Source organism: Rhinopithecus roxellana, chromosome 12 (genome assembly GCF_007565055.1).
Source record: "Rhinopithecus roxellana isolate Shanxi Qingling chromosome 12, ASM756505v1, whole genome shotgun sequence".
NCBI classification, from domain to species: Eukaryota; Metazoa; Chordata; class Mammalia; order Primates; family Cercopithecidae; genus Rhinopithecus; species Rhinopithecus roxellana.
Genome location: NC_044560.1, coordinates 16,681,266 through 16,703,146, shown reverse-complemented (window position 1 = coordinate 16,703,146; position 21,881 = coordinate 16,681,266). Strand labels below are relative to the sequence as shown.

Sequence of the window (21,881 nt, the reverse complement as noted above, 5' to 3'; positions counted from 1 at the left end):
ACTGCTGCACACACCCTCTGCCAAGGGTCAATAGAGAGTGCTCCCCAGATCCCATCTTTTGTCCTCTGGGGGCACTGGACTGCCATAGAGAAGGAGCTTGGAAGGAGTGGAGGTGTGGGGAAGATAGTGACCAGGGAGCTGCAGTTGGCAAAATGTCACCAGCTGCCTTTGTCACACACTGGCCATCACCCTGCAAGGCCAAAGGAAGAGTCAGAAACAGGGAAGCCAGAGACAAAGGCACTGCTCTAGGAACTTCAGACCTGGAGCAAGATAGACAAGGCCAGCAGACACAGAGTGTGGAACATCAGACACACAGATGAGGTGGTCCAATGAGGTGGGACTGCCGCAGGGCCAGTCAGGGCCGGCATTGGTAGACACCTAGGACACAGGACAGGACAGCCACTATGCATTATTCATCTCCGAGTCCCCTGCAAGCCCTGCATACCTCAGTTAACATTTGTTGAAGTGCCAAGAAAGGACACACAGACACAGGGAAAGAAGGTCAGTTACAGAAATGGAAGGAATCACAACTGCTTGCCATAGCCCAGGGGTTAAGCTTGTGGGGTTTGGAGTTAGTCAGACCCTGGTTCAAACCCAGCTGGGCTCAACCACTTGCTAACCAGGAGAACCTGGGCCTCAGTGTCCCCATCTCTAAAATGGAAATAACAGCACAATTTTACCACAGCAGTTCAGCCATCTCTGGGGGCGGTAACAAGGCCCTTAGCAGCGCACATTCCCATCTGTGGGATAGGCTAGGCAGGGGGCCCAGGAGCCAGGGGCTGGAGAACAGATGTGACCTGAAGAGGAGGTAGGTGAAAGTGCTGAGCCCAGCCCCCGGCCGCGGCAGGAGGTCAGCACCGTTCAATCTGAATCCTGCTTCCTGACACAACGCAAATGCTCAGCAGAATTCGGAAAAGGGTGTGTGTGTTCTATCTGTGGATTATCCAAGACTTCTGAGCCCTCGCCGCCCTTGGACATGTAGGAAAACTGGGTTGCAAGGGCGAAACCCAGAGCTCGGAGTTTGAGAGGAGGGGTCACCGAGTGAGGAGGCAGCGCTGGCTGGGTCTCCCCCGCTGCCCCGCCCCAGCAGGCCTCCCGCCATAAATACTTGCACTTTACTCAATAAGAAACCTTTTCAGAAAAGGATAACGTCCCCAGATTGAGATAGCCGGTCCTCTCCTCCGTCCTCTCCTCCTCCCATTTAACTGGGACGCCCCAGAAAGTCGCAGCCCCTTTGGCTAATCCCCTGGTTCCCTATTCCACTCCCATTCCACTCTCAGACCCCGCCCCTTCACTCCCACTCGCAACCTCCGCTCGATCCAGAGCCCCCCGGTGGAGACAAGGAACACGGGGACCATTTGTAACTCTTGGGGAGGATCTGCGCCCGTTGGTAAACGAGGACGCGCCCCAGCCAGACGCGCCTCAGGCGAGGGGTCCCCGGGGCTCCCGGCCGCGCCGTCGGAGCAGCCGGCGCGGCCCCGCCCTCCCCGCGCGCGGAGCGGCCGGGGCGGGGACTACAAGTCCCGGCGTGCCGCGCGCGCGCTCCCCCCTAGGGTTCCGGATGGTGAGCGGCGAAGGTAAGGCGAGCTCGCAGAGGCATCGGCGGCGGCGGCGGAGACGGAGAGAGGCAGGCAGGCAGGGCGAGGGCGAGAGACGGAGGGAGGGAGCGAGCGAGGCGGACCAGACAGACAGACAGGCGGGCGGGCGGGCAGAGCGAGCCACCCGCCAGGCTGCGCTCAGCCCCGCTCGCAGCGGAGAGAGCAGAAGGCAGGAGGAGGGAGGGGAGGAGGGGGAGGGAGGGAGAGAGGGAATCCAGCTACCACCACCCAAAGCCAGCGTCTGCTTTCTGTCCTCATTTCCTTTTCCCACCCAGCTTGGAGAGCAGAGAAAGGCAGAGAGAGCGAGAAATAGAGACAGTCTGAGAGACAGACAGACAGCCAGAGAGAGCGGGAGGGAGGAGGGCGGAGGAGGAGGAGCAGGAGGACTACGCGGGGCGCGTTCCCTCCCAGGTTTGCAATTGGGGGGGTGGGGGCGGGGGTGTCCAGGGCTGGGAGAGTGTGTGCGCGGCGGGAGGGCGAGGGGAGCGCAGAGAGAGCGAAGGAGTGATCGAGGTGGGGGGGCGCCGCGGGAGCGGGGGGCCGTGTCCAGCGGAGTTAGCGGCGGAGAATGTGAGCCGAGGCGCGAGCCATGCTGTCAGCGACGGCGGGCGGCTCAGGGCTCCTCCACGACTCCTCTCCTCAGCAGCCGGGCGCCCGCGTCGCTGCCACCGCCGGAAGACAGACGCCCCCTAAAACCCCTCGCCTGGCTCGGACCCACGGAGCCGGCAGCCCAGCACTCCGGTGAGTGGCGCCTCCTCCCCAGCCCCAGACCCCCTCTGGGGACCGGCCGGCCGGGCTCTTTTGTGCAGCGCACGGTGGGGGGGGCCCGCGTCCCCCGGTCCGGTCCGCTGGACCCGGTGGCTGCGGTGCCCGCGGTGCGATCGGTCTTTGTTTCCACCGGGGCCCGCGGCTCGGCTGGGCTCGGCTCGAAGCCTGGCAGGCAGCGCCGGGAAGGGGGAGGGGGAGGTGGACGGGGAGGGGGGGGCGGGGAGGGGGGGTTCTCGGGTTTCCTGGCCGCCCCGCGGCTCCCCCGGCTCGGGGGCGAGGTGCGCGCCCAGCGCTGCCGCGCGCCCCCTCCTCCTTCCCCCTCCCTCCGCCTTTGGATTTAAAACTGCAATTTGCTCTCCAGCTTGCTGAGAATGTGGGGGGGGGAATGAAGGGGGGACCGTGGGAGCGGAGAACAAGGCTGGATTTTAGGATCGGCGCTGGGAAAAGGGGAGACTGCGGAGGGAGGAGCCCCTCCCCTCCAACCCCCAAATCCCTAGGATCCACTGGCTCTCGGGGAGTTGAGGGGCGGGGACCTAATGACCCGGAGGGGGTGTGGGGCGGAGGAGGGATTTGGGGGCGGCTAGGGCTGAAGGGGTTGGGCCGCGTGCCCGGTTACCTGGCGAACAAAGTCGGCTCACTTTTGCATAAATAAATAAATAATCGCCTATCAATGCGTTTCCTCTGGGGCTCTGATTGAATCGGCCCCCTCTTCCCCAGGGGGTGGGGTGCTGAGTGACAGCTGTCAGCCCCCTAGGCAGGGAGCTGGGGTGAATTGCTGAATCTCTGCTTGCTGGTTGAGGGCGCCTTCCCCTGCTGGGTCTGGGTCCCCGGGCAGAGCCAGAGGGGCAGGGGGCTGGCTCTGAGTCTAGGAAATAACCTTGTTTCCTGTTCTACAGGAAAAGGGACAGCAACCCAGAGTTTGGGGGCTGGGGATGAGGACTGATGGGAGCTTGGGGGGGTTCCCCAGCAGCCTGACCCCCCAGCCTCCTGCCAGGCGAAGGGGCCAGCTGAGGGAGGAAGGATGTGGGCCTTGCTGGCCGGAGGCGGGAGCTGGGGCTGTCCCTGAGGCGGGCAGCGGGCACAGAGCGGGAGGAGGGAGAGAGAGAAGCGGGGGCGGGAATTCTCTACCGCAGACCCTGGGGGCCAGGGCCAGATGTGGAGGGGTGGGGAGTCTCCACTCCCTCCCAGCTTGGGGGCCCTGGGGCTGGGCTGGGAGGGGCTGAGCCTGGTGCCCTCGGTTCTGCACCAGTGCCTGACTGGCAGGGCCAGCTGAATTTGGGCCCAGGCGTCACCCTGGGAGGCAGGGCCGGACTGCACCAGCCTGGTCCCTGAGCACAAGGAGGGACCCTTGGGGGGCCTGTGCCTGTCTGGCTGGGCAGGCGTTTCCCGCCGGACCAGTTGGTGTCAGGCGGGACTTGGCCCCAGCTCCCTGGGCAGAGCTCAGGGTGTGAGGACAAGCTTTGCCTCCGGGTCAGGGTGGCCACATTTTGTCCGCTGCTGCTGTCGCCGCCGGCTGGGCGGTGGCATGTGCCCGGGCCTGGGCAGAGTCCTGCCAGGGGCATTTGGGGTGTTTCTATTGTTGGCTTGTTCCTGTTCCGTGTGGCCCGGTGTGTGTGACTGTGTGAGCTGGGACTGTAAGTGAAAGATTACCAGTCTGTCTGTCCCCCAGCCTGGCGTAGGGGGGTGCAGGCAGGCTGGGTTGTGGGGGGACCCCCCAGGTGGCATGTGCATGCTGCTTGCCATCTCCCTCCTTTGAGCAGATGTATATTTATTTTTATAGTAATGGAAAATCAAACTGGATAGTAAGTTGAATTCATTTTTTTCTCCTGCTGTGTCAATAGTTGGAGTAATCCCCAGAGACTGGTGAACTTCTGGCCCCAGAGCTCTCACTCTTCAGGGGTTGCAAAGACCAGTGAGGGCATGAGCTTTGGGGGACCAGTGGCCACCAGCCCAAACCAGTGACTTGTCCTTCTTCATCCGGCTTTGGGGCAGATGCCCAGGTGGGCAGGCATTGCCCCCTCCCCAGGAATCCCCCACAGCCCAAGGTGTAGCCCGGCCTTTCTAGTCTGGTCAGTGCCTAACTGCCCAAGCCCTCAGGGACATTCCCCTGGTGGGCTCTCTCCTCCATCTGGGCTCCCGGCCCACGTGCTGATATTTATTTTCTGTAGTAAAATCCATTTTTAATGCCGTTACTTTTGAAATAATATAGAGAGAAACAAATGTGATGTGTTTAAGTTGCCCTCTGTGAGTTTTTAATGTGATCTATGGCTGAGGTAGTGATGGAAGGAGCTGTTGGGCTTGGAGAAATTTGGTGTCATAAAGAAAAAGAGCTAGCTGTTTATTATTGTTGCTGGGCTGGGGGGTCTGGAACAGGGTCGTGGGGGCAGGGAGCCCCTACCACCCTCAGGCGCTGTAAATGGACAGCATAGCTTCTCAGTTTCAATGCATGAGGATTCTGGGGTTATTTTGCATTGCTCCCCAGCCCTTGATGGGGCCTTTGGGGAAGGGGTTTGGGAGCTGGGGGGCTTTGTTAACCCCCACTGCATGTACTTAGATCTGGGCTGGGAGGCTTCTGGAACCCCCTGCTGAGCTAAGTGGAGGTGTACAGTAGGGAAGTTGGACTTGGACTCAGAAGATTAAAAGATGGGGTCTCCACCTGATTGCTATGGTTGCGCTGGAGGCCTGAGGGGCAGACTGCCCCTGGCAGAAGACATTTGGGTAGGGGGAGCTGTTCTGGACTGACAGAGCCCCAGAGGGACATTGTTGTTCTCCAATCAGCCTGGAGCACTGACTTTGAACCACTCCCTCCTCTATGCTTCTGTTCCCCATTGGACAGGGGCTTCCTCCAGGCAAACCTGATCTCCCTCATTTCCCCCTTCCCCTCTCTGTCCCACCCCCAGGTCAACTTCAATTTTTTTTTTTTTTTTGGTTTGTAGAACACAGAGCTCTGTGTCTCATGCCAGCCACCCAAGACCAGGGGGTGCCATGCCTGCGTACCAGATGCCCAGGCCCTTCTGGTCTGGCTTGGTGAGGTCAAGCAGACTCACTATTATGGGATGGAGCCCAGCTCTGTCTCTGGGTCCCCTGGGTCTTTTGGGACAGAGTGGGGAGGCGGAAGCCAGGATGGAGTGGAGCTGGGGACTATGGGAGGAAGCAAGGGTAACATTGTTGCTAATGCCAGCAGATGGGCCCCCCCACAGGGAGGGGGTGGGGGCATGGGGAGGAGAGACCCACAGCCACATGCATGGTGAAGAGAGAGAAAGATGGAGACCAAAGCCAGTGATGAGAGTGAAAGAGAAAACAGGCAAGAAGAGCTGGGATTACAGCCCCTGGAGGTGGGGGCCGGGGACCAAGGAGGCCTGGGAATATACCACTCCCCACCCTGGAGCCAGAGAAGAGGCAGCACTGAGGGCCTCTCACCCAGGTTCAGATTCTGGGGTTGTTTTTGGAGGAGAGACAAGCAGATGTTTGGGAAGAGGGAGGGGGACAGGTGGGGGTCGGGGAGAGAGAGAGACTCTCACAGGAGGAGGGAAATGAGGAGACAGAGGGATTCCAGGGTTTTCGACAAATGCTTCTAGTCCCAGGGTAGCATCTCCCCTCTGCCCTCCCCAAATGCCTGGAACACAGCTGAGCTTTTACTGGGACCTGGGGGGGGCGTGGCCTGTGGCAGGTACTGCACACTACAGGTTGTCAGGTGCTCTGTGCCAGAAGACACCCAGGTTATAAAAGTGGGAAACATTAGGGTCCCAGAGTTGCCAAGAGCATCATCCAGTTGGACGCCCCCCACTTGTTTGATAAGAGAAAGCCAAGTCTAGGGAGAGGAGCCACTTGCCCAGCATGGGGGTCACAGATACCTTTGGCAAGGCCAGGCTGGGATCTGGGCTGTTTGCACTCCACCTCACTGTAGTTAGAGAATTAGAACAGCTGCAGGGGGCCTCCTGGGAGCGGAGGGGGCTGGAACCTGGGGAGAGAAGCAGGCGGGCACCCTTGTGGCCAGAGCCCCCCCAGGGGAGGGGGAGGCGCCGCTGCTGCCGGGAGAGAGAGGGAGGGAGGGGAGAGAGGAGGGGAAACAGTGAGTCAGGCTTCCAAGAGCTGAGGATGAGAGAGCCAGAGCTGGGAGGGAGAGGGCAGGGAGGGCTGCTCAGAACGGGGGAGAGGGAGGGGGCCCAACCAGGGGCAAGGAGAGCTTGAGAGGGAGGGAGCCAGCCCCTGGCCCTGGCCCTGGCCCAGTGGAAGGGCTGTGTGGAGGGTGCAGCCAATACGGACTTTGCCCGTGGTAGGTCAGGAAGGAGCCTGATTCTGCCCCTGCAGCATCTCTTTTTTCTTTCCTCATTTATGATCCTATCCTTGGGTCTCAGGAGGGATGACTGTGTCCTCCCATCCCTTCCTCTTGGGCCTCAGTTTCCCCATCCATTGTGGGATTTGGACTGTGAGCTATTGGAGAGGGAGTGGGGGACAGGGATAGAGTAGCCAGGAAGAATGTTGAGGGATGCTGTCTGAAGCTGCTGGCTTTGTGACGGGGGCGCTGTCACCGGTGCAAGGTAGGGTACTGGTCTCTGCGTTCATGTCATGACGGTGGGTACTGGTGTTGGGGGGCGTGGGCAGGCGGTGCGTACTGGGATGCACTGTATATATGTATGTGTGAGGTGCTAGACTCAGGATGGCCAGTGCCTAGACAGGGCCAGGGTCACTACATGGCCACAGCCAGCCTCCACTGTTGTGGGGGTGACACTGGTTTGATCCCCCCATGTCCCTATGGGTTGATGGAGGTGGGAATGGCCCCAGTGCAGTTGGCAAGAACAACCCCTCGTGCCTGGAACTGGGACCAGAGCAGGAGGGGTCCCCAGGGACTGCCTGGAAACGAGTAGGGAAGGAGCCCCCCTCCAGCCCAGCTGACAGGAAGCCCTGGCTCCCAGCCCCTCCTTCCCCCAAGGCCTGGCCTCTCCTGGCCCCTCCCTCCTGGATCCCAACATCTCTTCCATTGGCCAGGGGATGAGGAAGGTGGGCATCGAGGATCCCTCTCCTGCAGGGCCTGGCTCCAGGGGCAATGGTGAAGTGAGAGTAAAGTGAGGCTCTGCCTCCCTCCAGCCCCCTTCCAGCCCCCCTCCAGCCCCCCTCCACCACACATACAAACCCAAATGCAATGAGGCCCTGTTTTCTCTCCTCTTCTGCTCTGGGGTCCTTGGCCTGGGAGCCCAAGGGAGGGGCCGTTTCTGCAGCTGGCTGGCCCCGAACTCCCAATTCAGCCCAGCTGCTACTGAAGCTTCCAGAAGCTGCAGCTCTGCACCCCCTCCCCACCCCCTGAGCCAGGAGAGGCCTTGCTGACCTGGGGGAGGGTGCCTTGGGGAGCGAGTGGGCACCCTTGGAAGGACTAACACAGACAGCCAGACAGATGGGTGGTGGAACAGATGGACAGAGACACCCACACACAGACAGACGGAGAGAGACGGACAGATGGACTGGGACAGGGAGAGACGGACAGACAGAGGTGCTGGCAGAGAGAGGAGGAGGCAGAAAAATGGAAGACAGAGACTTAGAGACAAGAAGGGAGACAGGGTGACTGAGATTGAGAAGGAGAGAGATGGGGAGGCTGAGAGACAGGAAGAGATAAAGAAAGGGGGAAACCCAGACAGACAGAGAGAGAGAGGGAGGGAAAGGGAGGGAGGAGAGACTGGAGGCTACAAACCACAAACAGGGATTTGATGAGAATCTGGAAGGTGTTTTCTCCCTCTTCCCTCCCCAAACCCCCAGGCCAGCCAAGTCTCCATTCCTTCCACCCCCAGCTCAGCTTCCAGCTGCTAAAGAGGTCAGGGAGAGCAAGAGAGAGAAGCCGCCCAGAGCCCCTTGCTCCCTGCTCCTCTTTTCGTAGGGGAGGGGTTGCTGAGAGGCCTGCAGCCCTGACCCCTCCACCAGTTGCAGATGTGCACCTCTCCTGTCTTGGGAAACACCCCCTCACACTCACCTGGGGGATGTCCCTTGTATAAATGCAGCCCCCATGGCCACACCTGTCTACACAGGCCCTGCGTCTCTCTCTGTCTCTCTCTCTCACACACACACACACACTCACACACACACTTTCTCACACACACACATTTGTGACATGTAAATCTCTACCCGCACACTCATTCTACGTCTCACGAACATAACTGGTGAACACGCACCTGTGCTTCCTTCCCCATACGGGTGTTGACTCACAGGCCCTGTCATGGGTCTCAGGACATGTTATCACACCCTCACACATACAGTGGCAGTCACACCAGAGCACAGAGAACCTGCCCCTGCCACCCGCCCCCTCCCCCACCATACTCTGACCCAGCTGGCAGGGTGGGGAGGCAGAAGGTCCTCTCAGTTGGTGAGAGCCCTTCTGGGAAGCTTCAGGGCCTGGCCTGGACACCGAGAAATGCCCAGTGGGTTGGGTAGTGGGGAGCTGTCTCAAAGGTGGTGAGGCATGTGTGTATAAACATGTGCTTGCATGTGCAGGTAGAAGGGATGGCGAGTGTCATCATGGAGTGTGAGAGAGACTGGGTGTATGGGAGATAAGATATGGGTGTGACAGGGAGCTCCAAGGTGTGTGGAGTGTGTGGGTGTATGTGTGAGAGTGACTTGTCAGGTATGTATGTGTGGATGCACATTTATGTGATAGGTGTGTGTGTAAGATGGGTGTGTGTAACTGTGGGTTTTGCAGGGTGGGGTATGTGTGATGGGGGTACATAGACGAAGGTTTAAAGGCATGGGGCAAACTGCACTGTGAGGGTGCAGTGGCAGGCATGCATGTGGGAAGGTGTATGAGTGCATGTGAGTGTAGGGACTGTGCAGATATGAGGGTGTAGTTCAGGTGTGAGGCTGGGAGCCTATTGCCTAGATTGGAGTGGTGTTTGCTAAGGCCTGAGTGCTACCTGAACAGGAACATCCAGCACAAGCATGTGGGAAGGGGCCCCTGGCCTGGAAGTTGGGCACTGACCCACACAGATGCACAAGGACAGACATACCCACCCCTGTCCTCCCTCTTCCTCTCTCCTGGCGTCAGTGGTTTTTAAAGGAGCCTCTGTGAGGACTGTTTGCTGTGCAGTTCCCCCACCCCCAGCCTGTGTCTCTTCAAACACAGTGATGCCCTCCAGGCAGCTTTGTGGAGGCTCCTGCCTCGACCATCTGAAGGCAGATGGGTGGGCTCAGATCTGCTGCTGCCCCCGGAGCGAGGAGGCAGCTCTGCTCCTTGGGCCTGGGCACAGGCTGAGACAGATGGACTGCCTGTCTCAACACCCCCGCACAGGCACCCCATACCATAGGGGTTCTAGCGGGTAGCCCCCAGTTAGGCCCCGGAGTGAAGGCCAGGACGCTGCCCTTCATTCTCCCAGAGGGGCATCCCCCCTAACACACACACACACCCTGCAGCTCCATCACCTCTCTGGGGCACAGGGACTCAATTACAGCTCCCAACACCTTCTAAATAGACGACTGCCCCGTATACACACTCACAGCTCTAACACCTCTAAAACACAACTGATCCACCTACAACACCCAGCCCACACACTTCCACACACACTCTACATATAGACACCCCCCGACATCCAGCTACCTCACATGCACACACCCCCAAACACACAACCACCACATGATTACCCACACACCTGCAACACCTCCCCAACACCAGGAACCCGGTTACAGCCCTCATACCTGCCCACGCATGGACCATAGCCCGTGGCACATCTCTGATATCAGAGATCCCATTCTTCCCTTCCCACGTACAGAGGGACCTCAGGTCTCTAACACCTCCCCAGACCCTTGCAGGTACCCAGTTAAAATCCCAATAACCTTTCCAGAGACACTCCCCAGCTCCTCCCCAAAACCACAGTGCATCCTCCACCCACCACAACACCTTTCCAGGCACATGTTCACAGCCCTAGTACTTAAAACCCAGATTTTTATGATCCCCCAATACATCCCTAAACACCCCAACACACACACACACACGCACACACACGCACACACACACACACACACACACACACACACAGAGCTACCGCACCCTCAGCATATCAACCGCCTATCCAACCCCAACACTTTGCCAGATACACCCAGGACCCAGCTACAGCCCTGCTACCTTCCCAGTGACTCACACCCTCAAAGCCCTGACACCTCCCCAGACACACACACTCTGCCCACAGCCCCCACCATTTCTCCCAACTATAGCTCAGCACTTCCCCAAACACTGATATCGTCTCCTATACCTTTCCAAACATACAACCTTCCCCTACAACACACATACACTCACTGCTTCAAACACCCACTCAAACAAGAACACCCTCTGTAGCCACAACATTTGCCTCAAACACACAGAGACATGGCTTCAGTTATAGTATATCTCTAACAGATCAGGCCCTGAATCTTCTAATACCTCCCGAAGCTTGCACGTGCACATGCGCACACTGCCCCCTGGATCCCAGCACCTCCTCGACAGGCAGTCCTAAAGGCCCGGCCCCACCACTCCCCAGACGGTCTCAGCTCCAGTACTTTCCTCAGCCACCTAAGGGCCCGGGGACACCCCTACACCTCTCCAAACACCCCGATACCACACCTATACACAAAGACATACAGCCTCAGCGAGTCACAACCCTGCACCCATTCTGTGCTCTGCCTGCACCCCACGGCACCCTGTCACATACCCCGCCTAATTCTTCTGCAACCCTCACTCCCACCGTTGGCACATTCCAGCACACCCTCTCCCCCACCTTGTTCCCCTAGACAGCCTCAGCCTGTCACACACATTGCTCACTCTTGTGTGCTCTCTCTCTCTCTCTGCTGCCCAGGCCTCCCCCTCTTCCCAGAGCCTCCTCTGCCTGGGGAGGCATCTCCACCCCTTCACCGCCCCAGGCTCTTCATTCCTGGACAGTGAGGCTGGACATCTGGTTCAAAGCTGCCCCACCCAAGACCCTGTGCTCTGGGCACCCTGGCCTGGGCTTGAAGGTTTGGGGCCCCTTTGGGGTGGGGGCAGAGCCCGTTGGCACCTGGTCACCCTGGTCTTTCAGCCAGGAAACTCTCAGTACCCAGCCCTGCCCTGGCTCTGGCATGTATGTGGGAGAGGGGGGCAGGGGGAGTTGCCCCCAGCCTACACTTTTTCAAGTGCTTGCCAAATCACTGCCCCCTCCCCCAACCCCTTGGCTCACCTGAGAGGGACATGGGGCCTGGGGCTTCAGGGAGAGGGATGGGGAAGGTGCTGGATTGACACTACCCCCTACCACCAAATCCAGGCTGCGGGGCTTGGTCTCCCTGGGAGTCAGTTCCGACAGTGAAGGTTACTTTACTAGATGCATGATTTTAAACGGAATCTCCACCATCTGTTCCACCCCCTAATTACAGATGCACAGAATCCGCCTCAGAGGGCAGCATGAGGGGAGTGATTTAGAGGCTGAGCTGCTTCTGCCTGCATTAGGACTGGGGAGATAGGGGGGCTCTGGGTATTGCTCACAGCCCCCAAATCCCTTCTCTTTCCTAGGGGTCCCTCGTGCCTCCTCTCTTGCTGAGGGAAGGCTCACAGAAGGGCTCCACTGACCCCCAAGACCCAAAAGAGGAGGCAATGGCAGTGCTGTGGGAAGGGTCCCCAAGACATCGCCTGTGTCCCAGTCCAGCAAGTCCTGGGATGCAGGCTCCATTAGGGCCTTAAAAAATTCAGTGAATCGATCTCCTGCCTGCCTCTTGTGCCCTGGGGAGCCGCAGGCACTGGCTTAGTCCAGCTGTCTGCCCACCCTGGAGGGTAGCAGGAATTGGTGAGATAGGGAGGGGTTCGGAGCAGAGGTAGGGCAGCCAGGTTCTGGCAGCAAAGCCCACGGGCAGGCATGCCAAGATCCACCGGGGGTGTTTGTACATATGTGCCCGTCCGCCCTGGCGCAGCTGGCGTGCCTGACCCCAGCTGGAGCCATAGCTGTGGGACTGGGGCAGCACCAAGGGCCAGAGGGAATGGGCCGGGGCCTGGGCCTTAGAGGGTTCTGAGGGACACAGGGCTACACCCTGAGAATGGGTCCATCTTTGCCCATGGACACCAGGGACCTGGGTCCCAGCCTGCCTGGGGGTAGTGGTGGCGGCAGCAGTGGGCACACTGCGGTAGACTCTGGAGCATTCACTGCAGGGAGAGAGGGAGAGAGGTTGGGCTGGAGGAATTTTAAAGATTGCTGCAGGCAGGAGGGTCTCTGGAACCCTGTGGAGCGGGCAGTCATGCAGAAGTAATCCTATCGCTGCCTGCCTGGAGGAGTGGAGGGGGAGGGGAGGGACGGAGCTGCTCCCCCTTCCCCACCTCAGCCCCTGCCCCAGCCAGCCCTGGAGGGAGCCCGGGACCCTAGGGGCCTTCCCTGAGGAGGCACCGTGTCTTCTCCGTTCCACCGAGGCCTGTGCCCCCTGGAGGGGCAGCACCGCAGCTGTTGCTCAGTTCCTTGCTCTGGGTTTTATAAATAATGCAGCTCGGAGGTGGGGCCAACTCTGCCCCTGGTCACCTTGGGTCACCCAGTATGGCACCTCCAGCTGGCAGTTCTTTGGCAGAGCCCCTCTCCTGTCCAGCCTGTGCCTCCTCATCTGCTGTGTGAGCTTGGGCCAGGGGCCCAGCCTCTGTGAGCTGGGCCCGAGGTAGAGGAGTATGGAAGAACCCAGAAACCCTGGTCCTTTCGTCCCACCCCCCAGCCCTCACAGGTTAACCGGCAGCCGACTCAGCCAATCCAGGCTGGAGAGGGATGGCCTGTCTACAGGGCCTCCTCCGTTCCGGCCCCTCCATTTTGCAGATGGAGTAACCGAGTCCAGAGGGGCGCAAGGGTGGTTAAGGCCAGCCAGCTGGGGAGCCCCCTCCTTCCTGCCCCATTCTGCTGTCACTCAGGCTCTTCTCAGCCTCAGCTCAGCTAAGCTAAGAGCAGGGCCTGGGGGGGGAGGGCGGGGGATGTTTGGGAAAGTGGTTGCGGCTGAGAGGTTGCCATGGCGATGCTGCAGGATGCCGAGCTGAAGTGGGGGTCCTACAGGGTCTCTGGGGCCCCCAGCTCTGCACCCCTGTGGTCTTCTCCTCCCCATCTCCTGTCCCCCACCCAGATGTCTGTCAGGCGGCTCTGGTGACAGGCTGGGTGGGTGACAGGTGGTGCAGGTGATGGGCTGGGTGGGTGACGAGCTGGGTGGGTGACAGGTGGTGCGGGTGCGAGGCAGGCAGGTGACAAGCTGGGTGGTGACAGGCTCTGCGGATGACAGGCAGGGGGTGTGGTTGGCGAGGATGCTGTCTCCTGGCTGGTGGCCTGTTGCAGCCCCCTACCCTCATGCGTGTGCACACATATAGACTCTGGGCTCAGAGCTTGGGGCTAAGATACTAATGAGGCTTATTACTCGTGGAGGGGCAGGTGCCCAGGCTTACTAATGAGAGGCGTTTAACGAATAGGGGAGACAGCTGGGGGGCTTCAAGGAATTGGTCTGGCCCTTCTGGGCTGAGACCCTGGGGGTCCTGATCTGGCTCAAGGATGAAGCTGGCATCGCCTCCAGCCAGGTCAGGGATCCCTCTTTCCACTTCTCCCTGGCCACTGGATTCATGTTAATACTAACCACAATTATGATCGCTACCACTGTTCAAGCACTTATTATGTATCAGGCACTGTGCCAAGGCCTTTGCATGCATTTTTTCATTTCAGCTCAACAGTCCTAGGAGGAAGGCACTATTACCCCATTTTACAGATGGGGAATCTGAGGCAGAGAAAAGGAACAGGACTTCATATAACGAGTTACCAGTGCAGCTAGGACATTAATCTGGGTCTATGTGTCCCTAGAGCATGTCCTCTTAACCGCCTCACCAGTAAAACTCAGATGTTGGTGCAGACTCCAGATCCTCTCTCAGGGACTGGAAAATGGGCATGTGGTGGAGGGTAATCACCATAAACTCTTCAGCTCTGACTTGGGTGGCTTTGAGGACTCCTCCAGGTAGCTGCTGTGACCTTACCCTATCTGGGCCAGATTCTGGACAGAGGGCAGGGCTTAATGCTAAGGGGGCTGAGCCGAAAGGGGGTCGCCTGGGATATCTGAGCCACTTTCTGCGTTGTGCAGTAGGAAGGCTGAGGCCCAGCGAGGAGCAGTCACCACCCAAGGTCACACACCCTGTGAGCTGTAGGGCCCCATGGGATCCCAGATCTCCTGGCCTCTTGAAAGGGTAGAGCTGGGTGTGGTGCCAGAGCTGGGAGGCTGCCTCCTCCTGGGCCCACCCACCAGCCTAGTTTCCTCCCTGGGTGTTGTGAGCCCCCAGCTTCTGGGAGGGTGTAGGGGTCTGTTGGCAGACTCCTTAGGGCCATGCCCTCTCCCCATCAATCTGAGCCCCTAGTGTCAGTTGTGCCCCTCCCTTTGGAACCCACTGGGGTGGAAACTCCCTGGCAACAGCTGATGGATGGGTTAGGGCTTTGACATTGGCCTGGGGCCACAGCATGGCCCTGGAGGGACCAGGCTGGGGCTGGGGAGTGGGTGTTGGAGGGGAATTTAAGGGAGAAGAATTAGGTTCATAAATCATGGAGCATCTCGTTTCTCCTCCTCAACCTTAATCTCTTAGCAAACCTGCTCTCCAACTGCTCATCCAAGGTGCTGAGGGTTGAGGGAGCCCACCTGCCCATTCCCCACTCCCTCCAGCTGATGCTCATACCCTCCGGAAATTGCACCCTCCCACAAGAAAGAAAGAACTGCAGCCACTATTGCTAGGCAGCACTAACACAAGTCCAGATGACTGGGTTTTGCCTCTGACTCATTGTGATGAGTAGGGCGGAGGGCTTCACTGCCTCAGTTTCCCCAACTTTGGACCTTAAATCCTCTCCTGGTGCCTGTCAGCCCAGCCAGGAAGGAGAGCTAAGACCAAGAGGGATTTAGCAGATACCGGACACACAGCCTTGTCCTCAGACCCCTAGGTCTGAGAGGATAAGCAAAACCCTCACCTTGAGAGCCCTCGCACTTGGAGGCGAGGTGCAGAACCCAGGCTGGGTGTGTGCTGAGGGGTGGGGGGCGGGTGGTGCTGGGTGGCTGGCCTGGGAATACTTTCTTAAGCTAAGGCTGGGGCTTGGGGGAGGCCAGAGGTAGGGTAGTGGTTTGCCTGGGGGTGCTGGGGAGCCATCTTTGGTTGGGAGGTATGGGCCTGGAAGGGTCTGGCTTTCCCACAGGCCCAGGCAAACAGTAGGTTGGAGCTTGTGGGCCTCCCACCCCCAGCTCCCCAGGGAACCCGCTGCTGCCTGGCCCCAGGGACCCAGGCATCCTGGCGGGTGAGGGCGGGTCTCCAGCAGGCGCCCTGCCAAACCCCGCAGCCTGCTCACCAGGAATCTTGTTGCTGAGAGATGGAAAATCCCAGCCGGGCCTGCAGCTCATCCCTCCCCTCCAGGAGAAGGAGGGGCCCAAAGAGTCCTTCCTGCACCCCCAGCTCTCATCTCAGGGCAGGGCCCTCCTCAGCAGTGTGTGGGGCAGGGGGCCCAGGACAGGCCTCTAAGGCCCAGTCACATGTCCTGGAGCCCTGCCCAGCCCACAGTGGGCACTAGGGCACTCTGGAGGCAGAATGAGCCTGGTGCAGCAGAGGAGGGGGTGGGGGTGCTGAGGCCAGAAGGCAGCCTGGGTGGGGGCCGGTGCCTGGCCCTGGCCCCACTGGCTCCCCCAGGGTGGAGGGTGAAGAGTTGGTTCTCTCCTTGGACAGGAAGACGAATGATCCCATTATGGGAGTGTGATTTTATTCCACGTGTCACGGAGTCTGAGATTAACTTGCTCACCAGTCTGTGACAAACCCCTCACACCCAACACACACACAGACACAGACACACACATATCCTTGGTCTCACAAACATCACACAGACAAGCATCTCTATACTACAACACATGGCATAGTCTCCCATACAGAAACACAAGCACACACTTAGATACACTGAGGCCTAGACCCACAGTCTCAAAAACACAATCTGCCTTCACTCACACCGAGGCCGCATAGACCCACAAATGCAAACAGCAGTCCAGCAGGATGCTGGCACCCACTACTTAGACATGCATTTAGTCTAGGACACACGTAGACACCCACAAAACCAGACACCGCCATGCAGATAGGCATAGATCACCAGCCACACACACTGAGACAAAGGCCCAAAACATATAGAGACAAAGACAGGCACAGACACACAGCCGGTGGTACTCACACAAGCACAGGCGTGCACACCCGGGCACAGACAAAGACAAAGAAATGCCCAGAGGTTTTACTGTGGACAGATGTAGAGGCGCACGCACATCTGGGCCTCCTCCTCGACCTCCCTGCCTAGGGACATGGTAATCTGGCGCCTGTGGCTCCAGGGAGGACTCTGAGGAATCTTCTGCTCTGTCAGAACCCCCCACCCTGGGCCCAGGGCCAGCCCCCACCTCTGGCACCAGGCCTGTGGTCAAGGCCATGGCAGCTGCACCCTCAGCAGAGCCCTGACACCTCTTACCTATGTTCCCCACTGGTCACACTCGCAGGGAACACCATTTCCTCATGCACATGTTCACAACAGCCCCCCATATATAGTTTCTCACTCACTTGCCCCTCCGTGTGTCTCCTCTTGTCTTTCTCAATGACTCCCTCCTAGCGGAAGTGCACAACCTCCATCATGTACACATATGGCATCCTGTGCACACACACAGCCTTACACACACACTCATACATACCCAAGCCCTCATGGCATGCGTACACAGCCCCCTGACAAACACATACATGTACATGTTTGCATACTTCCCTGCCTTCTCACACAGGCCAATTCACAAATGCAGCACACACGTGTCCTCACCTCTTCTTGCCCATGTACACAAACACACACACACACACACACACACACACTGAGAGCCTCCCTCACACCATCATTTTCCTTCCTCTGTCTCTCATAAACACTGTCTCTGCCAAGAGCGTGGCCTGCTGCAGATTAGCTCTGACGGTATTTGTTACTGCTCTTCACCATGTCCTTGCCCTTCCTGGCCTCAGTCTCTCCCCGTCTACCTCCGGCCCTGCCTACTGTGGCCTTGTATTCTTTTGTCATTTCTCTGTTTAGTCAGCAGGTCTATACAGAGCATTCACTGATTCATTCAACAAATATTGATTGAGCATTGATGAGTTAAGCCCTGGGGATACTGTAGTGACCAAGATGGACATGAGCCCTTCCCTCACAGGGCTCTCAGTTTTGTGACCAGCCTATTTGTTGCCTGTCTCTTCCAACTCCATTGTAAAGTAACCCTTGATCTTGGATGTTGAGGGATGTGTAGGAATTCATAAGAGCAAGCGTGGGAAGGGTGTTCCAGGCAGTGGGAATAGCGTATGCAAAGCCTGGAAGTGAATCAAGTGTGTTATGCTGGGAAAGCGGAGGGACATTCACAGACCAGAGGAGACACTGCAAAGAGGCCAGAAGGCAGATGTCACAGCGTGTAGATATCATGCCTTGGGGCTTGAGTTTTATCCAGTGGGCTACAAGGGGAAATCTTTGGTGGCAGGACCAAGGGAGGGAGAGACTGGAGGCAGGGAGGCTAGTTGAGGGGCTTAGGAAGTGCAGGTGGGAGATGATGGTCTAACCTAGAAGTGGTGAGTAGGATGGAGAGGAGATTCAATTAGAGTTAAGGATCAGTGGGGTTCCAGTTCCTGAGCTGAGTGACCTTAGGAAAATCATACAGCCTCTATGAGCAAGGTTCATCGTGCAAGGATGGGGCAGTGCACCTGTTGGGCTTGTAGTAGCTGCTCAATAAATGACAGCCATTATTGTCAGTTATCACTTGGACATGGGGGGACATCAGATGAAGAGATTTACTGAGCATCTTCTGAGAGCTGGGTACTGTGCCAGCTGCTGGGGCCCAGACTCTTTTCTTAGTGTACAGAAAGCTCACCTGATAACCATATCAAGCAGACCGCAGAGAGGGAGTCTTCACCTTCAGCTGCACCCCAGAAGCTTAAAGGAAGTTGTCAGGGTTCTGGGTGGCTCATGGAGGAACTGGTATTGAGCTGGCTGGTAGAATTTGGGCAGGGAGAAGTTGGGGAAGGAGCTTCCAAGCAAACTATGTGAACAGCAAGCCCGAGGGCAGGAACTGAGGTTGGTTGAGGTCTAACCAGTTGCTGCATAGGACAGAAGGGAAAGTTGTCGGATGGGCTTATGGAGGTGAGGCCTCAGTGGCTAGCTAGGCTGGGAGGGGGCAGCGTGGAACTGAGCTGCCCTCTGAAAATCCAGTGTTGTAGCGGTGACATGGAACAGACCCCTTAGAGAGCTTTAGGTTCTCCTACTAGGTCATTGGGAGACCACAAACAAAATGCCTTGTCCTCCCCGGCCTCAGTTTCCCCATCTGTGCAGTGAGCCGATTAGTCTTGTGTAGGAGGGAATTCTGGCATCACGTCCTAGGGGTTGGTTGGTCTAGCCAACTGGGTCAGGCATTTTCTGGCTTGGGATTCTGGGCCTCAGCAGGGCTTTCTTCCAGAGCATCCTAAGCCAAAGAGTGGAGGAAAGTGAGGGGTCCTCAGAGATGGATTTTGGGGCACTCCAAATGAGGGGCTAGGGGCTCAGCACAGAAGTTGGGGGGTCTTGCCAAGACCTGACTCCAAGCCCCAGAGGGGACCCAGAAGAGAGGGCCAGGGTCCCTCCTTTCTTCTGCCCTGACCTGTATGGTGGTAGATGTGGGCCATGTGTTTAGGAGGGCCCAGTGCCCAACCCCTGACCTAGAGGGTGTCAGGACTCTTCCTGCCCACTAGGGAGCAGGGCTTGGAGTCCCCCAGGGATAAGGAGCCAGGAGGCCAATCTTGGGGTAGCAGAGCCAGGTGGATGCCTGTGGGTAGCTGGGCTCTGCCGTTGATATTTGGGGTTGTCGGGAGTTGTGGTATAAGGCAGGTTTTGGTGACACACGCCCCCAGCCCAGGCTGCCCTGAATCCTGGCTACAAGGGGCCCGTTAAGCACCTCACCTGTGAGGTGGGGCTGGGAGAGAATTAATTTCCTGTGCTATTTTAATTTTGCTGTATTTAATCTGCTGTTTATTTTAATTAATTAATGACGGGTAATCGCCTATCATAACCTACTGCTGCTGGCTCCTCTTCCTTTTCGAATGGGTCGAAGGTTGGGCCAGGTGATTGCTGGGTTAGCGGTGGGGGAGAAGGAGGTCCTTGGGGGCCTGTCCCTCTCCCCTTCTGCCCCTCTCATCCCAGGGGTCCTCCCCACCGGGTTCCTCTCCCATCTCACCTGTGGCTCCTCCTTTCCTTCCCTTTTCTTTTCTTTTTTTTTTTTTTTTTTTTTTTGAGATGGAGTCTCACTCTGTCGCCCAGGCTGGAGTGCAGTGGCCGGATCTCAGCTCACTGCAAGCTCCGCCTCCCGGGTTTACGCCATTCTCCTGCCTCAGCCTCCCGTAGCTGGGACTACAGGCGCCCGCCACCTCGCCCGGCTAGTTTTTTGTATTTTTTAGTAGAGACGAGGTTTCACAGTGTTAGCCAGGATGGTCTCGATCTCCTGACCTCGTGATCCGCCCGTCTCGGCCTCCCAAAGTGCTGGGATTACAGGCTTGAGCCACCGCGCCCGGCCTTCCTTCCCTTTTCTCACCCAGGTCTGCTTCAGGGCCTTGGAAGTAGTGACTGTGGCAATGAGGGGCCTGACCTGAGGCCCCTGCCTATCTCTCAATAAACAGTATTTTGATGTCATAGGATGGTGGTTGGAAGGATGGGGAGCTTGCCTTAGATGGTGCTTAGGCACCCCTGGGGAGACTTTTGAAGTTGGGGTCAGTTTTTAACAGCAGCCCCTTTCCCCTCTCCCCAACCCCAGTGCCCAAACAGCATGCCCATCCACATTTTCAGGACTGTGGGACACCAGCATGTCTTAGTATCTATGGACATATCCGTGGGTATGAGTTCAGTTATTCATTAATCCCTAGGACAGACCTCCAGGGGGATTATCCCCTTGTATAGAGGAGATCGCTGAGGCTCAGAGAGGCTAAGTAACTTGCCCAGTGTCACACAGCAACTAAGCAGCAGGGCCTGAATTCTGGCCACAATCTGATTGCATGGAAAGAGTTAACAGTTGGAGGGAGGGGAGGGGAAGTGGCTTGAGGACTAGGGTGGGGGGATTAGGACAGAAGACTGATTAGGTCAGGAAATGGGGTCCTCTGTCTCTGGAGGATGTGGGGAGGAGGAGTGGGTCCCTGCCACAAGGGGCTTCCCGAAGGTGTGCGGTCTCTGCTACCTCTTCACGTTTCCTTGTGTGTCTTCAGTTATATGTTTGGAACGGGCTTTGTCACTAGCTCTGTACCCTACCACGGGGACCTTTCAAGAGCTAGGTGGAGCTCAACTTTTATTTATTTAACAAGCACGTATATAGTGTTTACCATGTCCCAGATACGATTCCAACTTTGTAAATAGATCTTCACTTAATTATTATAGCAGCCCTTTTATTAGTGTCTTTGTTTCATATATCAGAAAACTAAGGCATAGAAAGGTAAAGTGACTTGCCCAAGGTCACACAGTCAGTATGTGGTGGAGCCGCCCTTTGAACTTGAAAGGCTGGGATCCAGAGTCCTTGTTTGTTCATTTGTTCGTTCGTTCTTTTTTTTTTTTTTTGGTTTGAGACAGGGTCTTACTCCTGTCACCCGGGGTTGGAGTGCAGTGGAGCAATCACGGCTCGCTGCAGCCTCGACTTCCCAGGGTCAGGTGATTCTGTTCTCAAGTAGCTGGGACTACAGGCGTGCGCCACCACGCCTGCCTAATTTTTTGTATTTTTAGTAGAGACAGGGTTTTGCCATGTTGCCCAGACCGAGTAGCTGGGATTACAGGCGCCTGCCACCACACCCGGCTAATTTTTATATTTTTAGTAGAAACGGGGTTTCACCATGTTGACCAGGCTGGTCTCGGACTCCTGACCTCAGGTGATCCAACCACCTCGGCCTCCCAAAGTGCTGGGATTACAGGCATGAGCCACTGCACCTGGCCTGTCCTGCCCCCTTGTTGCCCTAAGTAGGAGATGGGAGCCCTGAATTCCTGGGAGACAAGGCATCGCTGGGGAGCCTCTAGTTTAGGTCGAAGGGGAGACCTAGCCCTTCCCTTCCCAACACTAAGTTTGATGGGGTGATAGGGCAGGGTGCTATGGGGGAAACAGGCAGAGTGTCAGGCTGTGCCTCCCTAGGAGTGTGCCGATCAGCAGTTCAGAAGCCTCTATAGAACACAGCTCACCCTGCTACAGTGCTGGCCACCAATGGGAGAGGGGGAAGGGTTGGCCTCAGAGAGCTTGCTGCCCAGCTAACTGGAAAAACAAGGCAGATACGTCCATTCTCAACAGCTGGATAAAACAATAAGAGAAAAACATTGCAAAAAACATCATGTCATTTAAAGAATTTGGGCTTTGAATCCTGCATGTCCTTAGTTACTTGACGCCTCTCTGAGCCTCAGTTTCCTCACCCATTGAGGGGAAATAATAATGGTACTGATGCTATAGGGTTTTGTGAGGCTCAAATGAGATAAAACATGAAGGTTTAGCTTTGGAGCAGGGGCTCAGTGAGCATCTATCTAGATGCTAAGA

At 57.4% G+C, this 21,881-nt stretch overlaps 1 protein-coding gene across 7 annotated transcripts in view; it reads left to right on the top strand.

The window, feature by feature from the left end:
• Positions 1 to 1,553: 1,553 nt before the first annotated feature.
• The window catches only part of AHDC1 (AT-hook DNA binding motif containing 1), a 71,667-nt gene continuing 51,339 nt past the window's right edge, over positions 1,554 to 21,881 (top strand). For 5 of the 7 annotated variants that reach the window (XM_030912784.1, XM_030912783.1, XM_030912781.1 and 2 more), the window contains exons 1-2: positions 1,813 to 2,009; positions 2,242 to 2,339. The gene's annotated coding sequence lies outside the window, so the exon portion shown is untranslated. Of the gene's footprint in view, positions 1,578 to 1,812; positions 2,010 to 2,241; positions 2,340 to 21,881 lie in introns of those variants that run through there. The other 2 variants (XM_030912782.1, XM_030912779.1) reach the window with 2 other exon arrangements.